The sequence below is a fragment of the Polypterus senegalus genome, chromosome 15 (genome assembly GCF_016835505.1).
Source record: "Polypterus senegalus isolate Bchr_013 chromosome 15, ASM1683550v1, whole genome shotgun sequence".
Classification (NCBI taxonomy): Eukaryota; Metazoa; Chordata; class Cladistia; order Polypteriformes; family Polypteridae; genus Polypterus; species Polypterus senegalus.
In genome coordinates this window covers 10,373,194-10,380,798 of record NC_053168.1, presented here as the reverse complement: position 1 = coordinate 10,380,798, position 7,605 = coordinate 10,373,194, and positions in this window count along the sequence as shown.

The following is a 7,605-nucleotide window of genomic DNA, read 5'->3' as shown; positions in this document are numbered from 1 at the left end:
ATGAGAAGACGAGGCTAACTGACTGAACAGGTCAGGTGAGCGGTCACAAGGGAAGCCCTAACTGGCACGTTTGACCAACCTGACGCCCATCGATACAAACTGGGTGAGCAAAGTAGGTCAGCTGTCCTTCCAATAGATGGAAAATATTCATCTAGGAGAGGATCACAGGGAGACCACCCTTAAATAGCAAAGACCCCGGATCGGATAGCCCTGGTGAGTGGCGGCGAGTTCCATGTTGGTCAGATATGTACAGTTTGGTCCATAAATATTTGGACAGAGACAACTTTTTTCTAATTTGGTTCTGTCCATTACCACAATGAATTTTAAATGAAACAACTCAGATGGAGTTGAAGTGCAGACTTTCAGCTTTAATTCAGTGGGGTGAACAAAAAGATTGCATAAAAATGTGCGGCAACTAAAGTATTTAACACAATCCCTTCATTTCAGGAGCTCAAAAGTAATTGGACAAATTAAATAACTGGAAATAAAATGTTCATTTCTAATACTTGGTTGAAAACCCTTTGCTGGCAATGCCAGCCTGAAGTCTTGAACTGCTGGGCATCACCAGATGCTGAGTTTCCTCCTTTTTAATGCTCTGCCAGGCCTTTATTTGAGTTGCTGTTTGTTTGTGGGCCTTTCTGGCCGAAGTTTAGTCTTCAACAAGTGAAATGCCTGCTCAGTTGGGTTGAGATCAGGTGACTGACTTGGCCATTCAAGAAGTTTCCACTTCTTTGCTTTAATAAACTCCTGGGTTGCTTTGGCTGTATGTTTTGGGTCATTGTCCATCTGTATCATGAAATGCCCGCCGCCCAATCAATTTGACGTCATTTAGCTGGATTTGAGCAGACAGTATGTCTCTGAACACCTCAGAATTCATTCGGCTGCTTCTGTCCTGTGTCACATCATCAATAAACACTAGTGTCCCAGTGCCACTGGCAGCCATCACACTGCCTGACTCCACCGTGTTTTACAGATGATGTGGTGTGCTTTGGATAATGAGCTGTTCCACGTCTTCTCCGTACTTTTTTCTTGCCATCATTCTGGTAGAGGTTCATCTTGGTTTCATCTGTCCAAAGAATGTTTTTCCAGAACTCTGCTGGCTTTTTTAGATGTTCTTTAGCAAAGTCCAATCTAGCCTTTCTATTCTTGGGGCTTATGAGTGGCTGGCACCTTGCAGTGCACCCTCTGTATTTACTTTCATGCAGTCTTCTCTTGATGGTAGACTTGGATATCGATACGCTGACCCCCTGGAGAGTGTTGTTCACTTGGTTAGCTGTTGTGAAGGGGTTTCTCTTCACCATGAAAATGATTCTGCGATCATCCACCACTGTCGTCTTCCGTGGACGTCCAGGTCTTTATACGTTGCTGAGTTCACCAGTGCTTCCTTTCTTTCTCAGGATGTACCAAACTGGAGATTTTGACACTCGTAATATTGTAGTAGTTTCTCAGATGGGTTTTTTCTGTTTTCGCAGCTTAAGGATGGCTTCTTTCACCTGCATGGAGAGCTCCTTTGACCGCATGTTGTCTGTTCACAGCAAAATCTTCCACATGCAAGCACCACACCTCAAATCAACTCCAGGCCTTTTATCTGCTTAATTGATAAGACATCACGACGGACTTGAACACACCTGCCCATGAAATAGCCTTTGAGTCAATTGTCCAATTACTTTTGAGCCCCTGAAATGAAGGGATTGTGTTAAATGCTTTAGTTGCCTCACATTTTTATGCAATCGTTTTGTTCAACCCACTGAATTAAAGCTGAAAGTCTGCACTTCAACTGCATCTGAGTTGTTTCATTTAAAATTCATTGTGGTGATGTAGAGAACCAAAATTAGAAAAAAATTGTCTCTGTCCAAATATTTATGGACCAAACTGTATGTACTTACTGGTATTACTACTACCAGCTCATCACAGGGCACTCACACACACACACACACACACATTCAGGGGTCTTCAGCCACATTCCCAAGACACCAGGGTTGCCAGGTTCCTAAAAAACTGATAGCCCAATAATGACCCACTCTGGAAAGCAGGGGGCTGGTGTCAGAGTGAGGGGGTAAGGGTTAGGGTTAGTGAAGATTAAGTGTGCCCCATTAGGCTACCATTAAACCCTGGTGGAAGGGGGGTCCCCTCCCTCATTGATGTTCCAGGCTGCAATAATGGGGGGGCACAGAGATTTTACAACAGTAAAGAGCACACAGAAGTGTGAGAGGCCATTTTTTTTCCCCACTGATGATGGTCAATGATAGCCCAACCGGGCAAGACCTGGCAACATTGACAGGAACTCACTGCCACAATAATATACATCCCAGGTGACACAACGGCATGTGCCTGTCCATGCAGAGTCACACTCATGGCCACACCGTAATGTCCAGGCACGTACACTGAGACTAACTCTCAAGACCACAGCAGCACACTCCATATGTATACATTCTAAGAGATTAAAGAGTCGAGAGACCACCTGGAGACCCTGTATATTTGAAAAGGAAAAAAAACAAGTAGCAATAGAAAAAGAATTGCCGAACTTCTGATTATATGTCCTTCCGGCAGAAATGGGCGGGGCCAGGTGGACAGACACCGGAAGTGATGTCAGAGATGTGCCAGCTGTCAATCATCCGGTCTGCAGAGGGAGGAAGAGAACAGGCATTAGAAATCAGCGCCAACCCCTGGAGGGGCAGGTAATTATAATCACCAGAGCCGTTAAGGTGTCCCCTATGCGCACATGTGTGTGATAACATCTGCACGTGCACACCTTCACACTCACTCAGATACACTCACACTGCCACAGGTCCTCTTGGTACACAGACATGTTCTCGTGCTTACAGCACACTGATGAACACACACAGCCACTCACCTGTGCTGGCCACACACACCCTTATCACACAAGCACATTCACCTACGCCAGCATACAGCCATGTTCACCTGCACACAAGCACACACACACACTCACGTGTGCACTCACTAACACTCTCCCTCTTCAGCACACACACACGTCTACTTACTCTCATGGCCGCACTCAAACGTGCACCAGCACCGGCACTGACGCACACACACCCACAGACACAATGACCCACACTGGCACACACCCGTGTTAACATGCACACACTTTCACTCATACACACGTGAACACTCTCACATTGCACACCTCAAACACAGCACTTTCAAAACTTCTGGAAAAAAAAACAGAAATGGGGGAATCCAAATGAGTTTGGCGCGATTTCTTAAAGGAAAATAAAAAACCTGACATACAAAAGTATCGAAAAATCAATAAAACTTAAAATGAAGGGAAACGGGAACTCAGGACTTCATGTAAACGTTCAACTTGCTTTGATTGCACTTTTTACATCCTCACCTGCTCAAAGACACAAACACACACACACGTACACTCTCTGTTTCACATAATAGATAGATAGATAGATAGATAGATAGATAGATAGATAGATAGATAGATAGATAGATATGAAAGGCACTATATAGATAGATAGATAGATATGAAAGGCACTATAGATAGATAGATAGATAGATAGATAGATAGATAGATAGATAGATAGATAGATAGATAGATAGATAGATAGATATGAAAGGCACTATATAGATAGATAGATAGATAGATAGATAGATAGATAGATAGATAGATAGATATGAAAGGCACTATATAATAGATAGATAGATAGATAGATAGATAGATAGATAGATAGATAGATAGATAGATAGATAGATATGAAAGGCACTATATAGATAGATAGATAGATAGATAGGTAGATAGATAGATAGATAGATAGATAGATATGAAAGGAATTATATTATAGATAGATAGATAGATAGATAGATAGATAGATAGATAGATAGATATGAAAGGAATTATATTATAGATAGATAGATAGATAGATAGATAGATAGATAGATAGATGAAAGGCACTATATAGATAGATAGATAGATATGAAAGGCACTATATTATAGATAGATAGATAGATAGATAGATAGATATGAAAGGCACTATATAGATAGATAGATAGATAGATAGATAGATAGATAGATAGATAGATAGATAGATATGAAAGGCACTATATAATAGATAGATAGATAGATAGATAGATAGATAGATAGATAGATAGATAGATAGATAGATATGAAAGGCACTATATAGATAGATAGATAGATAGATAGATAGATAGATAGATAGATAGATAGATAGATAGATAGATAGATAGATATGAAAGGCACTATATAGATAGATAGATAGATAGATAGGTAGATAGATAGATAGATAGATAGATAGATAGATAGATAGATAGATAGATAGATAGATAGATAGATAGATATGTAACTCACCCCCAGTTTCACACACACAGAGCCACACCAATGCACACTTATCTTAACTCTTATGGCTGACTGTCACACTCACATGCACACAACCATCCAAATAGAGACACCCCCATACTCACACTTACACACACACACTTACCTACACGTCATCCCAACACCGACACATACACCCACACTAACTTGCACTGTCACTCCCACTCACACGCAGACCCAGACTAGTATGAACACATAACCAGCATGGCTACACTAACACATTCACCCTACACAGTCTGTGTTTGGTACACACAGACCCACACTAATCCATGCACCTAATTCTCATGACCAGACTCACACACAAACATGCACACTCTCTGTCACACACACTCGCCCTGACATACCCTCCTTATAACACACACTCACACTCATACGCACACCATCTCCTACCTACGCTCACGCTTATATTAAATATGTTTTGGTCTCCATCACAAATTCTGCTCACCTACTCATAGACCCCCACATACACACGTGTGCACACCTACACTCACTTACACACTCGCATGCACACCTACACCAAAGATCACAGTCACACTCTCACTGTCACACTCACATTCACCATTGGTGGCATCTATCCAAAGTCATACGCACACACACACACACACACATTCACACACACTGGCATACCCCCCAAGTCTCACACACACACACACTTACACTCCCTTCTTCCTCCAGCACCGAGGCTCACCTGGTCCTCATGTGGCAAGTGTTTTAGTGTGAAGTCCCCCAGAAGTTCTTTTTCTGGGTGTGGACGTCAATGTCGACTTTGTGTCCACTTTATTATTTTTTTATTTTTTGCTCATTTCTGTTTTTTTCTTTATTTTTCACTCCAGATTGTATTCTGTATATTCTTACATTTTATTTTATTAGAGTTGGAGCACAGTGAACTGGAGGTAAGATCTGAGCACACACACACACACACACACTTGTCGCAGAGGGGTGCCAGTTCACCACAGGGTAGGCCCACCATCTCATGCCAGTCTGCATTCACCTGCTCACACTGGTCTGCATTGAGAGAGCCACCATGTGGCGACCCACATCCCTACATAATCACTGTGGCACGGTGCCCACCTAACCTGTGTAAACAAACATCACGACAAGAGCGCCCACCAGGAGGACGACGGCAGCCAGCAGACAACAGGCAAGTGTTTGAAGTAAAGGCCCACGTTGGGATTTTGACCGAATGTTCAAAGGAGGAAACATGTTTGTGGCGTCCATGCAGAAACTGAGATTCTCACGTGAAGGCGTCAGGGTTTGGTCTTGTGTTATCGAGTCTGAAAATGTGCGATAAAAAACAGGAAACAAAGAAAACGACCAATTTAGCTAAGGAGGTGTTAAGAAGGGTGCTACAAAATGTAAAATGTTGAATTCCTTTGAGACTTCAAAGGCAGCGCAGCGGCAACAACCTGCCACTGTGGTGGCAGACCACCTGCTTGGGTTCGTTTTTAAAGCCCTCAGTAATGAGTGCATGTTGTGAAAATCATCATCATGGCGTGCGGATTGTTTAATTATCCTCACCTGGCTGGGCCAGGAATGCAAATTGAGAGGAGAATCAGAGCTGAAGGCACAGAGCGCCAGAGAGGGCTGAAAAAGGGGATAGCGGCACCTCAGACCCCTCACTCTTTACACATTCTGTCCACTTGCAGTCTTGTACTAAAATCTCGGTGTCATTTTTGATTCCTCCCTTTCTTATTCTGCCCCCATAAATCATGTTAGGAAACCTTCTTACGTACGTCCGCCTCCATCACACATCCCGTGTTCGCTCAATTCTCTCCTTTTCTGACGCTGAGACACTCGTCTATGTATTATCACAGCCCGCATCGATTATTGTAACTCCTTCCTGGCAGGTGCCACTTCTAATCTTATACTGCAACATCAGTGGATTCAAAACTCTGACGCAAGAGTCCTGACAACAACCAGCATCAGCGAGCACATCACAGCCATCCTGCTTCACCTGCTCCGGCTCCCTGTGTCTTACAGGATTGAATTTAAAACTGTATTATTAATTTACAAAGCTTTAAATGGCCTCATATTGGAGTCCATCACTCTGCTCCTGATTGCCCATTGAGGTCCTCTGATTCTGGCCATCTTGTTGTGCCCCACACTAACCTGCACTCTGTGGGTGACAGCAGGGCCATTGGCCATATCAGCGGCCAGACGTTGGAATGACCTCCTGAAATTCATGAGAGCAGCCGACTCCATTCAGTCTTTTAATAAACGACTGAAAACTCATCAGTTTAGGAAGACGTCGAACTTCACCTGACATTCTTACCTTCTTTCTGTCATCCTCTCTGTCTAGAGATTGCAGTAATTTGAATTTGTGTGTGTTTTTATCACAAATGATGTTATTTGTTCAGGCTTTTCTTTTAGTATTGAACTTAGTATTTCACTCTGCTCTGTTGCCTTTTATTCTATTTAATGCTTTGTACAGAATATCGTGTATCTATCGGTTCTAGTGATCTATGCAGAAAAGATTTGTATCCAGTGTTACATATGTCTGCTGTTTCATTCTGAGACTCTGTAAAGTGCTTCGAGCACAGGAAAGGCGCTATATAAATAAAATGTATTATCATTATTATTGTTTAATTTAAAATCATTTGGTGGATAGATATGAAAGGCACTATATGATAGATAGATAGATAGATAGATAGATAGATAGATAGATAGATAGATAGATAGATATGAAAGGCACTATATTATAGATAGATAGATAGATAGATAGATAGATAGATAGATAGATAGATAGATAGATAGATAGATAGAGTGGTGTGAAAAACTATTTGCCCCCTTCCTGATTTCTTATTCTTTTGCATGTTTGTCACACAATATGTTTCTGATCATCAAACACATTTAACCATTAGTCGAATATAACACAAGTAAACACAAAGTGCAGTTTTTAAATGATGTTTTTTATTATTTAGGGAGAAAAAATCCAAACCTACATGGCCCTGTGTGAAAAGTAATTGCCCCTGAACCTAATAACTGGTTGGGCCACCCTTAGCAGCAATAACTGCAATCAAGCGTTTGATAACTTGCAATGAGTCTCTTACAGCACTCTGGAGGAATTTTGGCCCACTCATCTTTGCAGAATTGTTGTAATTCAGCTTTATTTGAGGGTTTTCTAGCATGAACCGCCTTTTTAAGGTCATGCCATAGCATCTCAATTGGATTCAGGTCAGGACTTTGACTAGGCCACTCCAAAGTCTTCATTTTGTTTTTCTTCAGCCATTCAGAGGTGGATTTGC